This window comes from Coregonus clupeaformis, chromosome 5, assembly GCF_020615455.1.
Source record: "Coregonus clupeaformis isolate EN_2021a chromosome 5, ASM2061545v1, whole genome shotgun sequence".
NCBI lineage: Eukaryota > Metazoa > Chordata > Actinopteri > Salmoniformes > Salmonidae > Coregonus > Coregonus clupeaformis.
In genome coordinates this window covers 6,019,181-6,045,574 of record NC_059196.1, presented here as the reverse complement: position 1 = coordinate 6,045,574, position 26,394 = coordinate 6,019,181, and the positions used below count along the sequence as shown (strand labels likewise).

Here is a 26,394-nt window from a genome sequence, read left to right as displayed (position 1 = left end):
CTGCCAACATACACTGTTACTTGGTTTTGTTGTCACTGTAAATTCACTGGGCCATGAAGCATCTTTGGCACCCGTCCTCACCAGTATACCCCCTACCTCTGCCTCCTCTCTCCCCTTTGTCTCTGCAGGCAGCAGTGGGTTTTGCTTGTTCCTCTTCCACAATGCCATATCACATCCTCTCCTCTTCCTGACTCTCATATCACCCAACTAACTTTTTGGGGTCAAGTGCAAAATAAAATATAGGAGAGTCAGGGAGGATGTGCCAGCCAGAGCTGGTTTCTATGGTAACTGTAATCCTGAATTTAGTGCAGTTGTTCGCGGGCCCTGGCTCTCTGTTTTCCACCACCAGCAGCAATGAAGAGTGAAGACCATCCCCAAGGGGCTATGCAAAAAGGGGGGCAACATATCCCATCAATGTGCATAAAACAAAATCTCACAGCTTGGAAAGGGATAATTGTATGAATTCCCTGCCTTGTTGTTAACAGAGAATAGATTCAGACAACAGACACACGTAGGGTTGTACCGCAGACATGATCAAATATGTAACAGACATCTTATCACAAGGCTGCAGACACAAACACTTAACGATGTGACCCCAGCACATTACAGTGCCATTACTGACACCTGCATAGTGCTGTGCTCTGAATCCTCTAACAGCACTGTAGAATGCTGCAGCAGATCAGAAATGCAACATAAATAGGCTTTTTCAATTTAGTTGTTTCTGTTGAAATGCAATGGCATTCTGCATTTTACTCAATGGCTGTTGCTGTTGTTAAACCAACGTGCACGCATGAATACTCTGCTACTCGGCCCAGGATATTCCTTGATATAATGTCTTCCGTTTTATTTATAATGAGTGAATTTATAGGGGGAGTAATATAGTTTTGAGGAGCTCTGGGCTGAGGGCAGGGCTGTATGACTGTGAATAAAATCACCCCCAGACTGCATTGCTGCCATTAATCAACAGGCCAGGCTGACAGGGCTCTGCCTCTCTCTGTGCTGCTCTCCCCTCAGACACTGAATATTTATGTTGATTGTGTGCTCCTCTCCTCATCCCCCCTCGTTTCTCTATGTCATTAATTAAAAGTATGTAGAGAAACGGGAGTCTCAGCTCTCCGAAAAAACATTCATGCTAATTCCCCCACAGGGCTGTTTTCAGCTGGCATGCTTTGGCGACTATCACTCCCATTCTGTGACAAGTCTGAACATGCCACGAAAGACACAATCCAATTCTCTCACAATGAGACGCTGGATGACCCGACCACTGCTGCGGAGAAATGAATGTATTATTTAGTGATGGTTGAGGGACTAACCTTCTATGCTTTGGCATGGCCTCGGTCTAAATGCTGGATTCAACACACATTGTCATCATCAAGGGATTGTAGTAGCCACTCAGTTTATGGGAGGTGCGATGCAGTGTGCTGAAATGAACCACATTGGACTGGGTTCAGGGTTAGAAGGAGTGGGAAGAATGTCGTTATATAGGACAAAATGGCTGAAGGAGATGTGTATGGAGTGAATAGCTAGAATGGATAGCTGCCTTTTTACGGGCTCCTGACCAAAAACACGCTATTTAGTGTGTTTTTTTGCGGTGATTGTAACTTTTTTTGTACACAATGTTTCCTCCGTTGTTTCCTATGACCGAAAAGAGCTTCTGGACATCAGAACAGCGATCACTAACCTCGATTTGGATTAACATTTCTACTTCAATGAGTCGGCGGCGCAGGACATACCGCTCACCGCGGAACAGGCCCTAATCCCAGAGACTCAGAAGATAAACTACTTTGGCGAGTAAATAAACCTCCTCTACCCTCCGTTCTATTGGCGAACGTACAATCACTGGAGAACAAACTGGACAAGTTCTATTTGAGACTATCCTATCAACGGGACCGGAAGAACTGTAATATCCTATGTTTCTCGGAGTTGTGGCTGAAGGACATGGATAATATACACTGAGTGTACAAAACATTAAGAACATTAAGGGTGAATGGGCAAGGCAAAATATTTAAGTGCCTTTGAACGGGGTATGGTAGTAGGTGCAAGGTGCTCCGGTTTGAGTTTGTCAAGAACTGCAACGCTGCTGGGTTTTTCACGCTCAACAGTTTCTCATGTGTATCAAGAATGGTCCACCATCCAAAGCACATCCAACCAACTTGGCACAACTGTGGGAAGCATTGGAGTCAACATGGGCCAGTATCCCTGTGGAACGCTTTCGACACCTTGTAGAATCCATGCCCTGACAAATTGAGGCTGTTCTGAGGGCAAAAGGGGGTGCAACTCAATATTAGGAAGGTGTTCCTAATGTTTTGTACACTCAGTGTATAGACTCAGTGTATTCTTTCTAAATCATGTCCAAACAATTTAATTGGCCACAGGTGGACTCCAATCAAGTTGTAGTGATATCTCAAGGATGATCAAAGGAAATTGGATGCACCTGAGCTCAATTTAGAGCGTCATAGCAAAGGGGTGTGAATACTTATGTAAATGAGATATTTCTGTATTTAATTTGCAATACATTTGCAAACATTTTTAAAAACATGTTTTCACTTTATCATTATTGGGTAATTGTGTGTAGATGGGTAAGAAACAAAATGAATTTAATAATTTTTTAATTTAGGCTGTAACACAACAAAATGTGGAATAATCAAGGGGTATGAATAATTTCTGAAGGCACTGTACATGTTTCAAGCAGACCACCATAGTCCCTATGCCCAAGAATGCCAAGGTAACTTGTCTAAAGGACTGTCGCCCCGTAGCACTCACATTTGTAGCCATTAAATGTTTGGCCATGGCTCACATTAACACCATCATCCCAGACACTCTGGACCCACTCCAATTCGCATACCGTCCCAACAGATCCACAGATGACGCAATCTCTATTGCATTCCACACTGCCCTCTCGCACCTGGACAAGAGGAACACCTACACTACAGGTCAAACGTTTTAGAACACCTACTCATTCAAGGGTTTTTCTTTACTTTTACAATTTTCTACATTGTAGAATAATAGCGAAGACATCAACACTATGAAATAACACATTCTCTCTTGGCTTTACCTGGAATGCTTTTCCAACAGTCTTGAAGGAATTCCAACATATGCTGAGCACTTGTTGGCTGCTTTTCCTTCACTCTGCGGTCTGACTCATTCCAAACCATCTCAATTTGGTTGAGGTTGGGGGATTGTGGAGGCCAGGTCATCTGATGCAGCACTTCATCATTCTCTTTCTTGGTAAAATAGCCCTTACATAGCCTAGAGGTTTGTTGGGTCATTGTCCTGTTGAAAAACAAATGATAGTCCCACTAAGCCCAAAGCAGATGGGATTGTGTATCACTGCAGAATGCTGTGGTAGCCATGCTGGTTAAGTGTGCCTTGAATTCAAAATCAATCACAGACAGTGTCACCAGCAAAGCACCCCCACACCACAACACCTCCTCCATGCTTTACGGTGGGAAATACACATGCGGAGATCATCCGTTCACCCACACTGCGTCTCACAAACCAAAAATCTCCAATTTGGACTCCAGACCAAAGGACAAATTTCCACCGGTCTAATGTCCATTGCTCGTGTTTCTTGGCCCAACAAGTCTCTTCTTATTATTGGTGTCCTTTAGTAGTGGTTTCTTTGCAGCCATTTTGCCACAACTTTGGAAGTATGCTTGGGGTCATTGTCCATTTGGAAGACCCATTTGCGACCAAGCTTTAACTTCCTGACTGATGTCTTGAGATGTTGCATCAATATATCCACATAATTTTCCTTCCTCATGATGCCATCTATTTTGTGAAGTGCACCAGTCCCTCCTGCAGCAAAGCACCCCCACAGCATGATGCTGCCACCCCCGTGCTGCACGGTTGGGATGGTGTTCTTCGGCATGCAAGCTCCCCCTTTTTCTCATAACAATGGTCATTATGGCCAATCAGTTCTATTTTTGTTTCATCAGACCAGTGGACATTTCTCCAAAAAGTACGATCTTTGTCCCCATGTGCAGTTGCAAACCGTAGTCTGGCTTTTTTATGGCGGTTTTGGAGCAGTGGCTTCTTCCTTGCTGAGCGGCCTTTCAGGTTATGTCGATATAGGACTCGTTTTACTGTGGATATAAATACTTTTGTACCTGTTTCCTCCAGCATCTTCACAAGGTCCTTTGCTGTTGTCCTGGGATTGATTTGCACTTTCCGCACCAAAGTACGTTAATCTCTAGGAGACAGAACGCGTCTCCTTCCTGAGCGGTATGACTGCTGCGTGGTCCCATTGTGTTTATACTTGTGTACTATTGTTTGTACAGATGAACGTGGTACCTTCAGGCGTTTGGAAATTGCTCCCAAGGATGAACCAGACTTGTGGAGGTCTACCATTTTTTTCTGAGGTCTTGGCTGATTTCTTTTGATTTTCCCATGATGTCAAGCAAAGAGGCACTGAGTATGAAGGTAGGCCTTGAAATAAAGCCACAGGTACAGCTGCAATTTACTCAAATTATGTAAATTAGCCTATCAGAAGCTTCTAAAGCCATGACATCACTTTCTGGAATTTTCCAAGCTGTTTAAAGGCACAGTCAACTTAGTGTATGTACATTTCTGACCCACTGGAATTTTGATACAGTGAATTATAAGTGAAATAATCTGTCTGTAAACAATTGTTGGAAAAATTACTTGTGTCATGCACAAAGTAGATGTCCTAACCGACTTGCCAAAACTATAGTTTGTTAACAAGAAATTTGTGGAGTGGTTGAAAAACAAGTTTTAATGTCTCCAACCTAAGTGTATGTAAACTTCCGACTTCAACTGTATAGTAAACCTAGGTGTAAAATAGTAAATAATGGCTATTTCTCAGAAAGTTTGAAACTGTCAAGAGGAGTAAAACAAGGTTGTCCACTATGGGCATATCTATTTATTATGGCCATCGAAATGTTAGCTATTAAAATCAGATCCAACAATAATATCAATGGATTAGAAATCCAGGGATTAAAAACAAAGGTGTCATTGTATGCTGATGTTTTCTTTTAAATCCACAACTTGAACCCTCCACAGCCTCATAGAGGATCTAGATACATTTTCTAACCTCTCTGGATTACAACCAAATTATGATAAATCTACTATATTACGTATTGGATCACATTTTTTTTTTTTTATAATATTACCGTGTAGTTTACCAATAACATGGTCTGATGGTGATGTGGATATATTTGGTATACATATCCCAAATGAAATAAATGATCTCACTCCAATACATTTTAATAGAAAGTTAGCAAAAATAGATAAGATCTTGCTACCATTGAAGGGTAAATACCTGTCTATTTGTGGAAAAATCACCCTGATTAACTCTTTAGTATTATCCCAGTTTACGTATTTGCTCATGGTCTTGCCTACGACTAGCGAACAGTTATTTAAATTATATGAGAAATAAATATTCCATATTATTTAGAACGGCAAGCCAGACAGAATTAAACGGGCCTATTTATATAATGAATATGAATTCGGAGGACAGAAATGATTAAATATTAAAGCATTAGACCTGTCACTAAAAGCTTCAATCATACAAAAGCTATACTTAAATCCGAACTGATTCTCTAGCAAATTAGTAAGATTGTCTCACCCCATTTTGATTTGATTTGTACGCTGGATGCCGTCCAGTTATTATAGTATTCAAATAAATCAATTAAAAGTTCACATAACAGCCAAACTCTAGATGATCTGAAGGAACAGACCTAGTTCATAAATTGCTCAAACCCTTCTTCGTATACCAAACAGAATACCAAACAATCTGAAAATGATTATCCAAAAGAAAGGCCTGTAATCGTGTGGTGTTGTAGTCCATGCAATTCACAAACCTCTTCTTCTTCCAAAGAGAGTGGGAGGTCAAAATGCAACAGAATAACTCTTTGTGGCTTACTCCTCTCCACCAAAACACACTTGGAAGACATTTAATTAATGAGTACTTCCTTTGTGTGCAGGTTGTAGTAAAATATAAAATACATTATACAGATTCCATCTCTCTTTGTAAAGCTCGAGTGCAGTGGTGAATTCAGCATAGAATCTCAAATGGAACTCAGACAGTCAGAGGGGTGGTCTCATTCAGAGGCTCCATGTAGTCCCAAGCATTTTGACACCTGTCTGAATGTGGCATAGCATCTGGATTCTGTGGCAAACAGATGCCAAGTTACATCCCTTTTATATTCTACAGAGAGACAAAGTAGGCTTGGGATATAAATTCAAAGTGAGACTGTCTTACCATCTCTTGGGATATCAGCATACAGGGTATTGATGCCACGGTCACACCTTAAAACCACCTTTTTCTTCTCCATTTTCAAATGGAAACAAATATGTGTTTTGGCACCTATATGTTCGCATTGTACAATGATTGACTGATTGATGTAACATACAGTATGTGATAGACTAGTGAAAGGCTTTGATTTCTTGTCACTAGATATAAAGTAGCAGTATAATGTACAGTAGTAATCATATACAGTAGTGTTCTATATTAGAACATTTCCTGAGAAGAGCAACAGGGCTGTATTTCATAACAGTCTCAGTACTGTAGCTGCATAAGTGAGCAGTCCTCCTGAACATGCACTGTAGGTGTGGTGCAGTGGTGGGTGGGAAGTGAGCCCTCAGCTATGAGCAATGAAATGATCAAACAAAACACACAATATAGTCAAAGCATGCCAATTTTTCAGAGGTTTCTTGGAGGCGATATGGGAAGAAAAACAACAACAACAACAACACATTTTGGGGAATGGTAAGGTTTATAAAGTACTGAAGTCCATTCAGGGTTCAAACTTTCAAGTCATTTATCAGGGAGGGAGGATAAGCTCCTGCAGCTACCCAGCTAGAGGAGTAAATAAAACTGTGCTGTCCGGTTCAAAGCAAAGGTCAGACAGTAAAGCACCTTCTCAGCTCCAGCCACCATTGCAGCCAGTACCAGGTAATTGACTATATAGCTTTGTCTTATCTTATTTAATGCCCCCTCCCAGGCTGCCCAGCCCAGCGCGGCCCAGTGCGGCCTAGCCCCCTCCTCCCACAGAAGTGGTGTAAATTGCTGTCCCACCCCTAAAAAACAATTAAAAAAAAACAGATATGTTATAATTCAATCCAAGGCAAACAGAGAAATGACGGCTATTCCATGCAAGAAATTGCCAAGAAACTGAAGATCTCGTACAACGCTGTGGACTACTCCCTTCACAGAACAGCGCAAACCGGCTCTAACCAGAATAGAAAGAGGAGTGGGAGGCCCCGGTGCACAACTGAGCAAGAGGACAAATACATTAGAGTGTCTAGTTTGAGAAACAGACACCTCACAGGTCCTCAACTGGCAGCTTCATTAAATAGTACCCACAAAACACCAGTCTCAATGTCAACAGTGAAGAGGTGACTCCGGGATGCTGACCTTCTAGGCAGAGTTGCAAAGAAAAAGCCATATCTCAGACTGGCCAATAAAAAAAAAAGATTAAGATGGGCAGTCTGAGATATGGCTTTTTCTTTGCAACTCTGCCTAGAAGGTCAGCATCCCGGAGTCGCCTCTTCACTGGTGTTTTGCGGGTACTATTTAATGAAGCTGCCAGTTGAGGACATGTGAGGCGCCTGTTTCTCAAACTAGACACTCTAATGTGTTTGTCCTCTTGCTCAGTTGTGCACCGGGGCCTCCCACTCCTCTTTCTATTCTGGTTAGAGCCAGTTTGCGCTGTTCTGTGAAGGGAGTAGTACACAGCGTTGTACGAGATCTTCAGTTTCTTGGCAATTTCTCGCATGGAAAAGCCTTCATTTCTCAGAACAAGAATAGACTGACGAGTTTCAGAAGAAAGTTCTCTGTAATCGAACCCACAATTACTGATGCTCCAGATACTCAACTAGTCTCAAGAAGGCCAGTTTTATTGCTTCTTTAATCAGCACAACAGTTTTCAGCTGTGCTAACATAATTGCAAAAGGGTTTTCTAATGATCAATTAGCCTTTTAAAATGATAAACTTGGATTAGCAAACACAACGTGCCATTGAAACACAGGACTGATGGTTGCTGATAATGGGCCTCTGAACGCCTGTGTAGATATTCCATTAAAAATCAGCCGTTTCCAGCTACAATAGCCATTTACGACATTAACAATGTCTACACTTTATTTCTGATCAATTTGATGTTATTTTAATGGAGAGAAAAATTGCTTTTCTTTCGAAAACAAGGACATTTCTAAGTGACCCCAAACTTTTGAACGGGTGTGTATATATATATATATATATATATATATATATATATATATATATATATATATATATATATATATATATATATATATATATAACTGTCTGTATAGGCTACCTGAACCTGCATGACATGAGCCGTGCTCTCTCCCAGCTTGGATAGAAAGTTGTTGTGCGTAAAACCAGTCTATACAGTCAGTCCACCCTCAAAACACTAGCTTAATAGGGATTGGTTCATTATGCAGTGCACTATCTATAGCTATATACTGTATTTAGCTGCTATTTAGCTGCTATTTATGAACTTTTTATAAAAAATTACACATCGCTAACGTTAGCTAGGCTAGGGGTTATGGTTAGGGGTTAGGGTTAAGGTTAGGGTTAAGTTTAGGAGTTAGGTTAAAGGGTTAAGGTTAGGGGAAGGGTTATCTAAAATGGTTTAGGTTAAGGTTAGGTGAAGCGTTAGCTAAAAGGGTTAAGGTTAGGTTAGGGCTAACATGGTAAGTAGTTGCAAAGTAGCTAAAAAGTAGTATGTAGTTGAAAAGTTGCTAATTAGCTAAAATGCTAAAGTTGTCCGTGATGAGATTTGAACTCACAACCTTTATTTTTTGCCTTAAGTAATCATCTGTCTTATGTAACCATATAAATGTGATTTCTGTGCAAATTATTATAGCAATTGTGAAGATTTCCACTGACCTGCGACCTTTGCATTCTATGCTGAACATGCACGCTTTCTATGATTACATAAGAAGACATTTATAGTTACAGTAACCTCAAAATCTGGCCATGGATGGGTTACTCAGAAATAGGATACAAATGTTTTTTTTTCCACCCCCCAATGTTCTACTAAGCTACATGGAATTTTTTTAAGAAGGTCATACCAAGGATCATTTTGCTATTTGATTTTGAATTTTGATGTATACTTTATTTTTAATTTTTTTACATTTTATTTTGCCTTACTGCTATTAGCCCATACACACGCGTTGAATAACAGATTCACTACATGGAACAACAGATAGTCCCCCAAAAAATCTAATGGAAGTTTGTTCTTCAGTGCCTCTCCTATATCTGAGAGATATAAGAAAGATCAGGAAACATATATTTTATTTTTCATGTATTTAACCCCTTATTTTTGGCACTTAACAGTCTCCATATACTGTATACTTCTATTCATGTTTTCAACTGGTACCGGGGACCTTCAGAAGAGTATCTTGAGGCCTGTGGGCATCTTAGAGCAAAGCAACTGACATGTACGTGTTTGTGAGAGTATCACCTTATTATATTAGTGTGTAGCCTAAAGTGTTTGGACGCTACAGACAGAAGTTTGCAGATCAGCTGTACCAACGTCAGACAAGTCCCAAGACGCTTGTGGGGGTCGTAGAGCGAAATGGAGAACACCACGTGTTTGTGAGAGTCTAATAGTTTTTAGGCCAAACCGTTTGGACACTACAGACGATTTTGTGAAAAGACCGATTTTCGGGATGTCTCATGGTCTGGCGCTCTAGCGCTGTCACCTTTCACCGCAGATGCGGAAGTGTGACATAGGCGGATGCAGTGGATTGACTGATATCTCTAGTTTAAACTGACAGATTTTTATGGGAATGTTGATATTATGCTAATTAGATTTGCGTGGGGGTGCGTACATCGACCTTAGGGTGTTAATATATAAATCAATATGTTAAATGAAAGTAAGGGATTTATTTAAATGTGGTTTGTATTGAGAATGTAGGAGAAACCAACCGACGGACAAGAATGTAGAGGTAATGATGTTGAGAGAAATGTCAAACAGGAATCTATCTACCTTTCATGAAAAATTGATTCCTGCCAATGCTCGTGTCTCAGAACCCAGTTTATATGTGAGATGTCATGTAAAGAGGGCCTCATTGAACTGTGGATCAGATTTAGCCCGGTGACAGGCCAGGGGCCTGGGTAGATGCCACACCTCTCCTGCTGTCTGGTTTATCAATCTCCCACAGCTCTCTGATGGCTGCTGCCGTCACAGGAGCATGCATCACACACTTGTCAAACCACCTCTCCCTTCCCTCCACCCCCGTTCCTCTGTACTAGCCAGCCAGCAACACAGTCTCACCACACCGTTTTCATTATGGTGACAAATCCTGCTTGATCTGGCATCCATCTGTGAGGCACGGGGCGTCGTGTTGAGTGACTCAACTCCCTCATCATCAGCATTTCACAGATGGATCTTCATGCATGCAGGGTCTCTGGGGGGCTGTCTGGTGGCATGGTGGCCTGGATCCTGGCCTGGGCAGGGTGGAGGACAGGCCTGATTCCCGGGGCATGAAAGGCCATCTCCTCCATAATAGAGTGAGGTTAATGAGCGGGGCTCGCCACTCAGCTTAGTCCATTAACCTGGGAGCTCACCCCACACACACCTCCTTTTCTGCATGGCTAGCTGAATTTCCATTACTGATCCATTCTCTGTGAATGCATATCCCCCTTTCTTCTTCCCTTTCCCACCATGGTTCTTCGCTGTTCATATGATGGGATTAACTAGAATGACTCCAATCTGAGACCCGGCTTTGAACTCAATGTGCTGTCTCATTTCACTGTTTATTCCCATAAGGGATAAAGCTGGCGTGGTTACAGTACATAGTTAGCACAGTCTCTCATCCGAATGGATATGATGACAAAGTAATGACAAATAACGCTGTAGCCCTTTCAATAGTTTTCTATCCCACCCTAATTAAGCTGCCTCAGTTAATTCCTTAGGATACTGATAGAGCATGTAATATATATACTGGGCTGAAAAGTATACATTGCGCCCAGTATGGAGGATAGCTCAAACTAGGGACCTCACACATATTAACCTGACACACTACAGCTGTGCCTAGGATTCTGGGCAAGGCTGTTTACTTCAACGACACGGTTCACCGTTTTTGTAATTAATATAACCTAATCCATTTTCTACACTCGGCTACTGTAGATACCAGTTAGTTTTCCAGATAGCGGTGCTATCCAACAATAATATTTGATGCAAAGCTATTAAGATAGCTTATTGTCAAGCTTGTTTTCCTCCTCATAATCGAATCAACCTGGAACAATTGACCTTGACAGACCAGAAATCCTTTCACAGCTCTCTCTGCCTCATTCCCATGGTGCAACAGGACATTACAAAGCTGTTTCATTATTGGCTTTCTCATTGCATCCAGGGCCATTAAAGATCAACAATCCCTTTTTCTCTCAATATTGTTGCTGATATGCTCTCTATGGTCAAAAACAGGATAATTGAAGGCCGTATAGCACAGATTTCTCACTGTAATAAAGTACATCACACAACATATGGGTGTTGGTGGTAATCACTAATGGGAATGCAATGGGCTGTATCTAACCACGCTTGACCTCATTAATTTCAAAATGCCAAAAGATTTATCACTTCAACAGATTAAATATATATATTTTTCTTCTTAGAAGGCAATTTAATTTAATTGACTGATGAATGATGTATTATACTGCACTTGCTGCTATGCTATACATATACAGATGTACATATTTTCCTAAATGTGTGCCGACTCTTCTGTTGTAAGTGTTATGCAAAACATTAATCTACTCTAATTATCTGATCTAATCAAACAAAAAAGGTAAGATCATTTTTAAAGAAGGAATTGGCATCTAGCAAATGTTATTGTATACCAGTATGCTAGATTCCAATTTATTGTAATAGATGTTGTGCCTTAACTTGGTTTGAAACTGTAGCTGATATTTATCATCCATCTACATTAAACATCCCATAGGATTTGCATCACAGGAACGAATGGAGGGCAGCCAGGGCACAAGATCCAGGCCTTAAGAAATCGATAGATAAATTGACAGTCTCATGTTACAGCTGTGAAAGAGAGAGGAGAAAATGCAGGTAGAGTGCTGCTGCAGAAATTGCAGAGAGAGGTGGTTCCAAGGACGGATAACAACTCTCCTGTGTACTGTACCTAATCATCTGCAATGCTTCATTGGACAACAGCTGTATCGCATAGAAATAAGGCTATAAGTAATATGTCGATCTGTGTTATTAAGCTGAGTCATGGGTCTTCATCCTTGGAACTGTAGACAGGAGTGTCTGTTGGCCATATGACGAGCATAAGGGTCAAATGAATCATCATTTGACCCTCAAGTAGGTCAAATGATGATTCACCATCTTATTGTCTTTATCTTGTTTCCACGGAAATGTGTGAAGGATGTCAGCTTTGCCTGGTGTGTCTAGTATTAATTGAAGAGGGATGTCGTCAACGCGACCGGTTTAATAACTCTGCGCACTGTACCCAGATTATCTCTGTAGTGTTTCTGTCCTTCAAAAATACCAAAACATCTTCATGGATAGAAAATAGTGAGATCTTTGTGAGTAGGCAACAAAATATGAAGTTCTGTCTATGTGCATTACGAAATAGATACTCTCTCTATCTTAATGGAAATCTGCCCTTTCTCTACTAGAAGACAGCTGTGGGAAGGCATTGGGTTGCATCAAATGTTGAAGCCAACACAAGGGCTGAATCCCAAAGAGGACTTAAAGATTCCGGAACACTACTGAAAGTATTAAATATAAAACCGCCTGAAGCCCTCCCATAACTCACGGCTACTGTTGATGACAACATGCTTACACACATCCCCCTCGATGATTTCCAGCTCAGCTCTTATCAGTCATAGTTTTTTCTCCCCCAGTCACCTTAAATCTCATCCATGTTTCACCACACATCGTCGCTGACATGTGGAAAGATTCCTCAGTGACATAAAAGGTCTGGGGCATCCACGGCCGCGTAATTCTGATTCCCAGGAATAGAGAGAGCTGTTTTAAGGATGTTAGGCATTAAAGAGTTGTCTTTTTTCATGGGATTATCTGAGAGGGAGGAAGTGAGTATTCAAACAGAGCTAACTGGCACAGTGAGATATGTTCCTATCCAAGTGGAACACTTCTCTAGGCATGCAAAACATGCAGGCTTAAGTCACATAATCCCTTTCAATATCAGTTAGAATGTCAATACGCTGACATGAACGGACAAGATGTCTGAGCAGGCTTACCGTCTGGCACTACATAATATCATTGTTTTGTCGTTATTAGTACAGTTTACTATTGCTAGATAGTGCAGTGATGTAAATGCTCTAGTGACTGAGTCATTGTGACAACAACCCACATTTAAACCTAAGCTGAATGCAGTTGCTCACCGATGGCATTTGGTAAAGAGAATTTTCTTGCCCTTTTCTTCTGTTTTCCCCATACACACAGACATTGTTTGTCCAAGGCCTGCAGATATCGAGGCAAATAATTGGATACACAACGCTCAGACCCAAGTGCATCTCAGAGGCTAAACAAACAATTGCGCTCTTTCCACATCTGGGTCTTGCTTCAAATGAGGCCATCACTGGAGAATCCTGTGGTGTTTCTATCACATAGTTTTGGATGGCATAGCACCATCAACATGACTGAGAGAGGCTGTCTGAGCCCATTTAACTATGACAGTTCTGGAAAGCTGAGGGAAGTATTGCTCTTTGAAATAAATGGGTTTACCCAAGCGTTCAGTTTACACTTTAGTGTATGAATTAGCTATTACATGCCAAATGTTTTCTATTCTATTTTTTTCATGCAGCAGATGCAAACGTAGATCAAATCATACAAAGGAAAATAAACAGAAGTTGAGTTTGACAGAATAATTTAGTTAAAGGTAAATACTGTAAAGAGAGACATCAAACCCATGTACATTATTTGTTTCTGTGTTGTTTACCCAATGACATCAGTGTGTCAGACGGTGGGTAACACATTCTGTCGCTGGGGATTTTTTTAACTGAGCATTTCTCTAAAGCTTTTGGCCTGACTGCAATCTGTAAATACCCTTCACCTTCTAGGTTAATCCTGAGAGTTGAGGCTTGAGACGTGACATCGTAGAACCAACATTGTGATGATGGAAATTATCCTGACCCTGATACGAGGTCCTTCATGCCTGACCCTGATACGAGTTCCTTCATGCCTTCAAAGACCTCAGCCAGGCACTTCAACACAATCTATACAGCCCTCCCAGGGTTGGCTGGCAGCACCAGACCAGAATCCATTAATGCTCTCACGCAAATGTTAACCTTTGCATTAATGAGGAACATTAACTTTGTTATGACATGGATATCATCTGGTACATTACAGTATGGAGGGAGAGAGAGAGAGAGAGAGAGAGAGAGAGAGAGAGAGAGAGAGAGAGAGAGAGAGAGATGAAGGGATGAAGAGAGATGAAGGGATGAAGAGGGATGGAGAGAGAGAGAGAGAGAGAGAGAGCGAGAGAGAGAGAGATAGAGAGAGAGAGAGAGAGAGAGAGAGAGATAATATCATGCTGGGAGTAGGCCTACAGAAGTGGATAGTAACCAGAAGTGCTGTGTTAAAAGAACCCATCCTTCCTTCATGGACACACTCCTCTCATACCTACTGATTATTTATGTGGGGACTGTTAAAGTGCTGAGCATTGCTGAGCATATAAATAGGACTGTGATCATCATCAGAATCAGGGGATCAAATGGGAAGAAAATGGGAGGGAGAGGAGGGGAGAGAGCCTATTACCAGAGCGTCAGATCATCAGCCCCAGACTTGATGAACTCTGACTCATCAACAACTGAGGAAAACGCTGATCTCCCTCTCTCACACATGAGGCACTCTGCATGTAGGTCTAGGTTCACGGATCTAGCCCCAGCAACCTCTGTGTCTACTGGTGCACAACGTTGTAAAGTAATTATTATTCATATGAGCTGACTGAGTGCCTCATCTAATTCCATATTTCACTTGGTTCACTGACTGATGTACAGTTGAACTCGGAAGTTTACATACACTTAGTCATTAAAACTCGTTTTTCAACCACTCCACAAATTTCTTGATAACAAATTATAGTTTTGGCAAGTCGGTTAGGACATCTACTTTGTGCATGACACAAGTAATTTTTCCAACAATTGTTTACAGACAGATTATTTCACTTATAATTCACTGTATCACAATTCCAGTGGGTCAGAAGTTTACATACACTAAGTTGACTGTGCCTTTAAACAGCTTGGAAAATTCCAGAAAATAATGTCATGACTTTAGAAGCTAGGCTAATTGACATAATTTGAGTCAATTGGAGGTGTACCTGTGGATGTATTTCAAGGCCTACCTTCAAACTCAGTGCCTCTTTGCTTGACATCATGGGAAAATCAAAAGAAATCAGCCAAGATCTCAGCAAAAAAAATGGTAGACCTCCACAAGTCTGGTTCATCCTTGGGAGCAATTTCCAAATGCCTGAAGGTACCACGTTCATCTGTACAAACAATAGTACGCAAGTATAAACACCATGGGACCACGCAGCCGCCATACCGCTCAGGAAGGAGACGCGTTCTGTCTCCTAGAGATGAACGTAGTTTGGTGCGAATAGTGCAAATCAATCCCAGAACAACAGCAAAAGGACCTTGTGAAGATGCTGGAGGAAACAGGTACAAAAGTATCTATATGCACAGTAAAACGAGTCCTATATCGACATAACCTGAAAGGCCGCTCAGCAAGGAAGAAGCCACTGCTCCAAAACCGCCATAAAAAAGCCAGACTACGGTTTGCAACTGCACATGGGGACAAAGATTGTACTTTTTGGAGAAATGTCCTCTGGTCTGATGAAACAAAAATAGAACTGATTGTCCATAATGACCATCGTTATGTTTGGAGGAAAAAGGGGGTACCTTGCAAGCCAAAGAACACCATCCCAACCGTGAAGCACGGTGTGGCAGCATCATGCTGTGGGGGTGCTTTGCTGCAGGAGGGACTGGTGCACTTCACAAAATAGATGGCATCATGAGGAAGGAAAATTATGTGCATATATTGAAGAAACATCTCAAGACATCAGTCAGGAAGTTAAATCTTGGTTGCAAATTGGTCTTCCAAATGGAAAATGACCCCAAGCATGCTTCCAAAGTTGTGGCAAAATGGCTTAAGGACAACAAAGTCAAGGTATTGGAGTGGCCATCACAAATTCCTGACCTCAATCCTATAGAAAATGTGTGGGCAGAACTGAAAAAGCGTGTGCGAGCAAGGAGGCCTACAAACCTGATTTACACCAGCTCTGTCAGGAGGAATGAGCCAAAATTCACCCAACTTATTGTGGGAAGCTTGTGGAAGACTACCCGAAACGTTTGACCCAAGTTAAACAATTTAAAGGCAATGCTACCAAATACTAATTGAGTGTATGTAAACTTCTGACCCACTGGGAATGTGATGAAAGAAATTAAAGCTGAAATAAATCATTCTCTCTACTATTATTCTGACATTTCACATTCTTAAAATAAAGTGGTGATCCTAACTGACCTAAAACAGGGAATTTTTACTAGGATTAAATGTCAGGAGTTGTGAAAAACTGAGTTTAAATGTATTTGGCTAAGGTGTATGTATACTTCCGACTTCAACTGTATATGTGGAAGATTATTTGGGTCAAGTCTGACTTGCAAATACATTTAATTGGTCAGGCAACTTTTTCTAAATAGCCGCATAATCTGAAAAATTATTGGAGCATGCCTAATTTGATCATATTCTTCTAGGCAATATTTGTTATTGCTTAGTGGTACTAACTAGGGTCATCATTCTCTAAACAATGCCTCAACTCTCTAATAACGCTCTGATGAGGAATCAAAAGGGATAATTTAATCAAATTCCATGGTAGAGGGCACAATTCATGCTTAACTTTCTAACTCTGAAGAGTCTGAACTCATGCATATTTGAGTTGTTCTCTCTGGTGGCCGATCTCAGTGGATGCTCTAGGTTGTTGTCTTCCTCTAGAGGTCATGTTGGCCACCCTGAAGGTATGGGTCAGAGTGCCAACTGTGGAGAGGCCAGCTAGGAGAGCCATATGTTATCAATTAAATCACAGTCAATGGAGGCCTTTAATGCCACAGTCCTGACTGGTATCTAATGAAAACCATGTCATGCTCCACTGCCTCTGTTTTTAAACCAGTGATGTGAAGGAAATAGGAAACGACAGAGGGAATACTGCAATCAAACCTCACAGTTTAGCATGCAGCGCATTCCTACAGCCAAACCTGTGATAAATACAAATTGGGCAGTATAGGGCCGCCTCTCCATTTTCAGTTTATGAAAATGAATACTTCACAGTCCATAACTGTCCTCTGTAGCTCAATTGGTAGAGCATGGCGCTTGTAACGCCAGGGTAGTGGGTTCGATCCCCGGGACCACCCATACGTAAAAATGTATGCACACATGACTGTAAGTCGCTTTGGATAAAGCGTCTGCTAAATGGCATATTATATTATTAGAATGATCCACATCAAGGGAGAGATGTATGGAGCTTCAGAGAAGAGGTGTATACAACCAGTAGTTTCTTTATTATCAATAGGCTGGTCTGGACTCATCCCATCCTTCCCTGTCTTACTTGTTCAGGCCAGGGCATCACAGGCCAAGATCAAATATGTTATTTTCATTACAGAAGGCTTTAAGTTGGAGGCATGGGCCCTGGTCTCTTAATGTTTGTGTTAGCCTTGCGGCAAGTAAGGTTGACTGACTCATAGAGGAGATACTGTATATGAGCTGTTTGCCCAGGTTTTCACACAGGGGTTTGAGACAGATGGCAGAGAAATGTATTGTATACTTCATCTTCTCTCTCTTCAGTCAACATTCTCAAAGGTGTTTGAACAAGGATGTGATCACTACAGTTTTTACAATATGGGGAAAGGGGACCTCAAAATGGAGGAAGAAAGGAACTTGAAATATCTTTATTGGGATACTGTCAGTTTAATTGAATATTCTAATACAGTACCTGCAATTACCAAAGAGGAATGTCCTCTGCAACGTCCATTTCCTTCAATACTTGGACGAAGAGCAAAGCTTTTACAAAGCATCCGCTTTAGTAGCACTATAGTGTGAGTCCATGGCGCGGCACCAAACAAAGCGTTAGCTACTTATCTGTCTGCCTGAGGGACTGCATTGGTTGCACGTGATGGCAGAGAACCCAGACTGGGCACATCTGGTAGGAGGAGAGGGAAACAAAACACCATCCTGACACAGCTATGATTTACTTATCTAATGAATCAACAGCCTTTTACACCAGTACCAGAAATTACATAGTTTTGAAGCGATGCATGAGTCTGAACACATCTGATGTTTTCAACCATACTATTTATGTTCTTAAAGATGCAAGTCATCTATTTTCATCAGCCTTTGATGCCAGCACTAGAAAATATGTTGTTTGAGGCAGTGTATGAGTCGGAGCATAATTGATGTGTTGAACCATGCTGTATCCCCTACCTTACTTATACTGTAAGTCATTTCTTATCGAAATACCATACAAAAGCCAATGAGGCTTCTTATATTTCCACTACGAACATATTGGTTGTTTCATAGAGTTGCACATGACTGCCACCACACTATCTACTATTAGAAATGTCTTCATAGTTTCATAAAATCATACTACACTCAACACAAACCCCAAAATGGTGTGATATGTGTAGGGGCGGTTTTAGTATGCTCTTTATATAAGATTACAGCTGAGGTATGAATGATTCTATTGATGCTTGCGGTGCGAAGAATAACAATAGATTGCTTAACTGTTGGATGGCTCAGGGAACATTGACAGCGGTTGGACGTTTCAGTGAAGTGTGGCATGCATGCATGAAATTGTACTTCTCACACCCCTGTCTTAGGTCAGGGTAATGCTAGCCAATGGACATCTATAAAATGTTCCTTTTCCAACAAAGGAATTGCCAAATCATGCTGGATTTGGACAAATCCCAAAAATGTTATCTTAAATGCTGAATTTATGTGATGGAATCACACACACATACTGTCAAGAACAGAATCGATATGAAATGGAAATAAATGTCATCTCAAAATAGAACCAAAGTCTTAAAAAGTGCACAAAGGTTGTTTTCAGTCTGAAAATATTTTTGAAAAAGAGAGGAGATACAAGGGTTTTTGAAGGACATTCAAAGGCCCACGTCAATGAGTGATGGACCCAGCATGCTTAGTTTGTCAGTCAGAGGTTTGCTGTGTAAACCTGTCTGCATTGGACACAGAAGATGTATTATTATGGCAGGTACCAATAAGGGACCACTGTGGAGATCATAATCAAGATGGCTGCTGCGGCAATTACATTTGACAGAGGAGAATTGGAGCAATGCCTTTGTTATCACTATCTCTGTAAAAGCAGGTAGGGAAAATAGTCTTCCTTTCTTCATCTCACAAACCTTCAATTAACGGTCTTTGATAGCTGCCTTGATCCCTCTCAGCCAGCTTGGTGGGGAGGGAGAAAGGAGATGAGTGAAATTTGATTCCTCTTCCTCTATTGATAGAGTGACCGTACATATCTAAAAAGGTTAAACATGGGTGTTTACAGAGACAAAATTGATATTTTAAGAGCAGTTTGTGGAGTTTGCAGTTTTGGGAAAAGTCTAAGGTGCTCAACAGCATAAATGATTCATATATTTTTTCATTACATACTGTAGATCTATCCCTTCGGTTATTCACCATTTATTCTTATGTATTGTCATGTTGTATTTCCTCAGAGATTCACATTACAGATTGTTCTGTACAAATGGTTAATTATCTAATTGAAAAGAGAGACAAAAAGGCTAGCCCTTGTGACCATGAAATATGATTCAGAAGCATTTCTTTGTATCCCTGAAAGTTGGTAAATAACATCACTCAAGTGAAATAAAATGTTTAGAACAAGAACAAATAGGCTTCTGAAAATATACTGTTTTTGTTTCTGCAGATTTATACTATTTGATTTGAAAAGAAGCGCTGTATAACTGTTTTACAGCAACACAAATGTCAAATCATTTTGTGTAGTGCCCTGTTTGATTACATTAAAGATTGAACTATAAATTGAACGCTGTTTATGATTGTGACAGCAATTGGGTATTCTCCAAATGTTATTTGTGCCAGCACATTAAAGTGTGACTGTTTGTTTTCTCTTCAGCCTGCTTTGAAGTCATCATTGAGAGAGGCATTTGAGAAGACTACAAATACTGGTGAGTGCCACCTGTTAAAATTGAAGCCACCTTATTTACATACTGTATGCAGTTCAGGCTAGCCTGGGGGGGAAGGGGTGAGACATGGCATTGAGAAAACCGGATGATAATAACTAATGAAAACAGGATAATGGAATGTCCTTATTCCCACTAACCGTTTCTAAAAGCTATTCAAATAATATATTTGTTAAACAGACACAACCGCACGCACACACGCAGACATGCACGCACGCACATACACACACACAGAGCGAGAGCCACACAACTCTGTTCCATATAGCAACGTTTCCTTCCTGTTCCAGTGCAGCTATTTCACCACGACTGTGTTTTGTTATCCACTCACATAGCCAGGGTTGGGCAGGCGCCACGGCTGTTGCCTCCCAGCCTGCGCAATGGGAGTCGGCTCCATTATCAGAGCTGATGCCTCACCACCCTGCAGCAAACCCAGCATCCTCTGCTCCTGCAGATTTAATTTCTTATCTCAATAGGGAAAACAGCCCCTCTGATGAACAACACAACCACCCTGGGCTGCTGTGAACATGGCTCCAGAATACATACAATAGATGGTTCTGATGAACAACACAACCACCCTGGGCTGCTGTGAACATGGCTCCAGAATACATACAATAGATGGTTCTGATGAACTTATGAACAGAGGAAAGCACTAATAGTCCTCTCAGGAATTTGCAGTTGGTAATAGATATTCAGGGGGATTTGCTATATAAATAATTATAACTGGGATAGGGCAAGGGGGAACCTCTCTCCAACATTAATCCAGTCCCGGAGCAGCTGAGAGCAATGTTTTATAAGGGTCTGCCATCGATGACATATCAGTAATATGTTGCTCTTGTGTACTCTGTGTTCTAAGACAGCCAGGCTTTAGGTTATTGATTGCAGGCAATTGAAGAAGAGACAGGCAATAATTTCAAAAGAGGATTAGTGATGAGCTTCTCACCCACAATGCTCTCTGAGTCACATTTCCTGCTTCTTTAAAGTGTGTCCATGTCACCCAGTGGCGATTTTAGCATGTAAATCTTGGTGGGGCAAACTCCCCCAACCTTTTTTAGATGTTTGCCAGCAAAGCCACTACACAACACAACACAACACAACACTAAACAATACATTAATTGCACTATAACGGTGACAAACGGTGCCCACAAACTGTTAGGGCCTACATAAAGCTGTCCCAACAGCAGAGTCCCAACAGCAGTCCCAACACCTTACCACCGCTACACATGGCTATCAGCAGAGCCTTGTCTGGCAGCGAAACAGTTCATTCAGCCTCATTTACTGCCTTTAAAAAAAACATAGCTTATATGGGTGACTTGCTTAAACACATGTGGTTTCTACTGACAATTGAGATGTACAAACTATGGCATAAGGGGACGACAAGCAGATAAGAGGCAATCCGTAATTTCGATTAAGACATTAATGAGTGAGCTAGGATGGACGTAGTCAATATAACTATTTGTTCAGCACTTTTCAAATGTACAGCGACAAAATTCAGAACATGGGCCGTTCTTACAGTATTGTCCCTGTACACCAAGTCAGAACTGTATGATAAATAAAGGGGGCATATAAGCAGACAATGAAAGCTCTTACAATATTACATTATGACATTTCTCTAAAACAGGCTATAGGCTACATGTGCACCACCAAGTCAGAACAGTAGGCTAAGTTATGAGGGGAAAAGGGACCAAATTATTAGGGTGATGTCACGCCCTGGCTCTGGGGACTCTTATATGTTAAGCCAGGGTGTTAGTTTCTATGTTTAGTGTTCTATGTTCATGTTCTAGTTCATTTGTTTCTATGTTGGCCGGGGTGGTTCCCAATCAGAGGCAGCTGTGGCTTGTTGTCTCTGATTGGGAACCATACTTAGGCAGCCTGTTGTGCACTTGTCATTTGTGGGATCTTGTTCCGTGTAGGTTTGTGTTTATGACCGAGGACTTCACGTTTTGTTTTGTTGTTTTGTTATTGTTAATAGTACTCAATAAAATATGTACGCATTTCACGCTGCGCCTTGGTCCACTCATTACGACGATCGTGACAGAAGATCCCACCAAATAAGGACCAAGCAGCGTGTCCAGGAGCAAACGCCGGAGGTAACGCTAGTGGATGTCCTCCTCGGTTGGGGGAAGATCACCGAGGAGGAGGCCGTCCGCTACCGGAGGGCGATGAGGGAGGATGCCCAGGCAGGAGAGGAGAAGCGGCGCCAACCGGGCCGTCGTCGGACAGGCGAGAGGCAACCCCAAGAAATTTGTTGGGGGGGGCACACGGCATGGACGACGGGGCTGCGGGAGGCAGCTACAGGGCAAGTTTGTGGATTAGGAGAGGAGGCCACCAGGTTTGGGGGGCTGGAAGGGAGGTTGGCGGAGCCTAGAGGTAGAGCAGAGCCAACTCCCCGTACTCAGGCTAGGCAGCGTGAGACTGGGCAGGTTCCGAGGTATGCGGAGCTGCGTACTGTGCCGTGAGTGGTCCGGCACAGTCCTGTACGTCCTGTGCTAGCACCACGCACGTGTCGTGCTAAGGTGGGCATGCAGCCAGGACGGAGTGTGCCGGCTCAACGCTCGTGGCCTCCAGTACCCCTCCTCGGTCCCGGATATCCTGCGCCAGTGCCACGTGCTGTACGTCCTGTGCTGATGCCTCACACAGAGTGTGTAAAAATAGGCATTCAGCCAGGACGGGTTGTGTCAGCTCTTCGCTCCAGACCTCCAGTCCGTCTCCACAGCCCGGTCCGGCCTGTTCCTGCTCCCCGCACCAAGCCTGTGGTGCGCGTAGCCAGCCCGGTCCGGCCCGTTCCTGCTCCCCGCACCAAGCCTGTGGTGCGCGTCACCAGCCCGGCCCGGCCTGTTCCTGCCCCTCGCACCAAGCCTGTGGTGCGCGTCGCCAGCCCGGCCCGGCCTGTTCCTGCCCCTCGCACCAAGCCTGTGGTACGCGTCGCCAGCCCGGCCCGGCCTGTTCCTGCCCCTCGCACCAAGCCAGTGGTGCGCGTCGCCAGCCCGGTCCGGCCTGTTCCTGCCCCTCGCACCAAGCCTGTGTTGCGTGTCGCCAGCCCGGCCCGGCCTGTTCCTGCTCCTCGCACCAAGCCTGTGGTGCGCGTCGCCAGCCCGGTCCGGCCTGTTCCTGCTCCCCGCACCAAGCCAGTGGTGCGCGTCGCCAGCCCAGTCCGGCCTGTTCCTGCTCCCCGCACCAAGCCAGTGGTGCACGTCGTCAGTCCGGCACAGCCCGTGCCTGTTCCACCGGTGCCTGGTCAGGTACCGGTCAGCTGCTCCACACCGGAGCCTAAGCAATCCGCTCCACCGATGTCCAGTCCAGCTCCAGCCAGCGGGGCCAGACCAGACCAGGGGCGCTACGGGGGGTAGCTAGAGAGTGGTGGAGCGGATTGTAGCACACCACAGGCTTTGGATGCTACATGATTCCATATGTGTTATTTCATAGTTTTGATGTCTTGACTATTATTCTACAATGTAGAAAATAGTAAAAAAATTAAGAAAAACCCTTGAATGAATAGGTGTTCTAAAATGTTTGACCGGTAGTGTATATGTATGTATATATATATTTTTTGGCTAAACAGATGGGGCTCAAAACAGGCTCTGCCCCACCTGCACTGAATGACGGGTTGCCACTGATGTCACCTTAAAAATAAAATCTGTAGTTTTCTTGTAAAAAGTAAAATGACTTATCATGGGAAAAGGGCAGACTGTTTTACAACTTACAAGACAAATGTATAAAAAAATGCTTTGGTTGGACAGAATATGCAAGCTTTGTACTATGAGACTAGATTTGGGAAATTGTTTCTATTTTTGCAAGATGCTGTCCACTTTTGTCCACTGAGAGGCCTGAGTCTTTTAGCTGAGCCTAAGCGTTCAACTTTTCCTTCTTTTTTTTGTTGCTTTTGCTCACAGCTTCATCAATGTCATGCACAACCATGGGAAAAGTAATTGTGTGTCAACACTTCTAGGCCCTAAAACAAAAGTCATTATGAGAGCGGAAAGTATTATGACCTGATATGCCTTCAGTAAATGAGTTTCCCAATGTAGCCTACTGTATGGGCACCAGTTGTTAAGACTACATGATCAGTAGTCTCTTTTATTTTATAATGAGAAAGCTTAGTATCTGAGTGGCACCGGAGAAGATGGCTGCCATTTTACAGCCCTATAACCAATTGTACTATTATGTGTGTTTCTTCGCGTTATTTGTAATTTATTCTGTACATAATGTTTCTGCTACCGTCTCTTATGACCAAAAAAATCTGTTCTGCCTAATTTCTACCAGCATGTTAAATGTGCAACCAGAGGAAAAAAAACTCTAGACCACCTTTACTCCACACACAGAGACGCATACAAAGCTCTCCCTCGCCCTCCATTTGGCAAATCTGACCATAACTCTATCCTCCTGATTCCTGCTGATAAGCAAAAATAAAGCAGGAAGCACCAGTGACTCGGTTAATAAAAAAGTGGTCAGATGACGCAGATGCTAAGCTACAGGACTGTTTTGCTAGCACAGACTGGAACATGTTTCAGATAGCATTGAGGAGTACACCACATCAGTCACTGGCTTCATCAATAAGTGCATCGATGATGTCGTCCCCACAGTGACCGTACGTACATACCCCAACCAGAAGCCATGGATTACAGGAAACATCCGCACTGAGCTAAAGGGTAGAGCTGCCGCTTTCAAGGAGCGGGACTCTAACCCGGACGCTTATAAGAAATCCCGCTATGCCCTCCGACGAACCATCAAACAGGCAAAGAGTCAATACAGGACTAAGATTGAATTGTACTACACCGGCTCTGACGCTCGTCGGATGTGGCAGGGCTTGAAAACTATTACAGACTACAAAGGGAAGCACAGCCGCGAGCTTCCCAGTGACACAAGCCTACCAGACGAGCTAAACCACTTCTATGCTCGCTTCGAGGCAAGCAACACTGAAGCATGCATGAGAGCACCAACTGTTCCGGATGACTATGTGATCACGCTCTCCGTAGCCGATGTGAGTAAGACTTTTAAGCAGGTCAACATTCACAAGGCCGCAGGGCCAGACGGATTACCAGGACGTGTACTCCGAGCATGTGCTGACCAACTGGCAAGTGTCTTCACTGACATTTTCAACATGTCCCTGACTGAGTCTGTAATACCAACATGTTTCAAGCAGACCACCATAGTCCCCGTGCCCAAGGACACTAAGATAACCTGCCTAAATGACTACCGACCCGTAGCACTGACGTCTGTAGCCATGAAGTGCTTTGAAAGGCTGGTCATGGCTCACATCAACACCATTATCCCAGAAACCTAGACCCACTCCAATTTGCATACCGCCCCAACAGATCCACAGATGATGCAATCTATATTGCACTCCACACTGCCCTTTCCCACCTGGACAAGAGGAACACCTACGTGAGAATGCTATTCATTGACTACAGCTCAGCATTCAACACCATAGTGCCCTCAAAGCTCATCACTAAGCTAAGGATCCTGGGACTAAACACCTCCCTCTGCAACTGGATCCTGGACTTCCTGACGGGCCGCCCCCAGGTGGTAAGGGTAGGTAACAACACATCTGCCACACTGATCCTCAACACGGGGGCCCCTCAGGGGTGCGTGCTCAGTCCCCTCCTGTACTCCCTGTTCACCCATGACTGCATGGCCAGGCACGACTCCAACACCATCATTAAGTTTGCCGACGACACAACAGTGGTAGGCCTGATCACCGACAACGATGAGACAATGAGACAGCCTATAGGGAGGAGGTCAGAGACCTGGTCGTGTGGTGCCAGGATAACAACCTCTCCTTCAACGTGATCAAGACAAAGGAGATGATTGTGGACTACAGGGAAAAAAAGAGGACTGAGCACGCCCCCATTCTCATCGACGGGGCTGTAGAGGAACAAGTTGAGAGCTTCAAGTTCCTTGGTGTCCACATCACCAACAAACTATCATGGTCCAAACACACCAAGACAGTTGTGAAGAGGGCACGACAAAACCTATTCCCCCTCAGGAGACTGAAAAGATTTGGCATGGGTCCTCAGATCCTCAAACAGTTATACAGCTGCACCATCAAGAGCATCCTGACTGGTTGCATCACCGCCTGGTATAGCAACTGCTCGGCCTCCGACCGCAAGGCACTACAGCGGGTAGTGTGTATGGCCAAGTACGTCACTGGGGCCAAGCTTCCTGCCATCCAGGACCTCTATACCAGGCGGTGTCAGAGGAAGGCCCTCAAAATTATCAAA

The 26,394-nt window shown here is 43.0% G+C and overlaps 1 protein-coding gene across 3 annotated transcripts in view; it reads left to right on the top strand.

The window, feature by feature from the left end:
• The window catches only part of LOC121559715 (leucine-rich repeat and fibronectin type III domain-containing protein 1), a 132,520-nt gene that overhangs the window by 40,319 nt on the left and 65,807 nt on the right, over nt 1–26,394 (top strand). For all 3 annotated transcript variants that reach the window (XM_041872836.1, XM_041872829.1, XM_041872827.1), the window contains exon 2: nt 20,110–20,161. The gene's annotated coding sequence lies outside the window, so the exon portion shown is untranslated. The remainder of the gene's footprint in view (nt 1–20,109; nt 20,162–26,394) is intronic.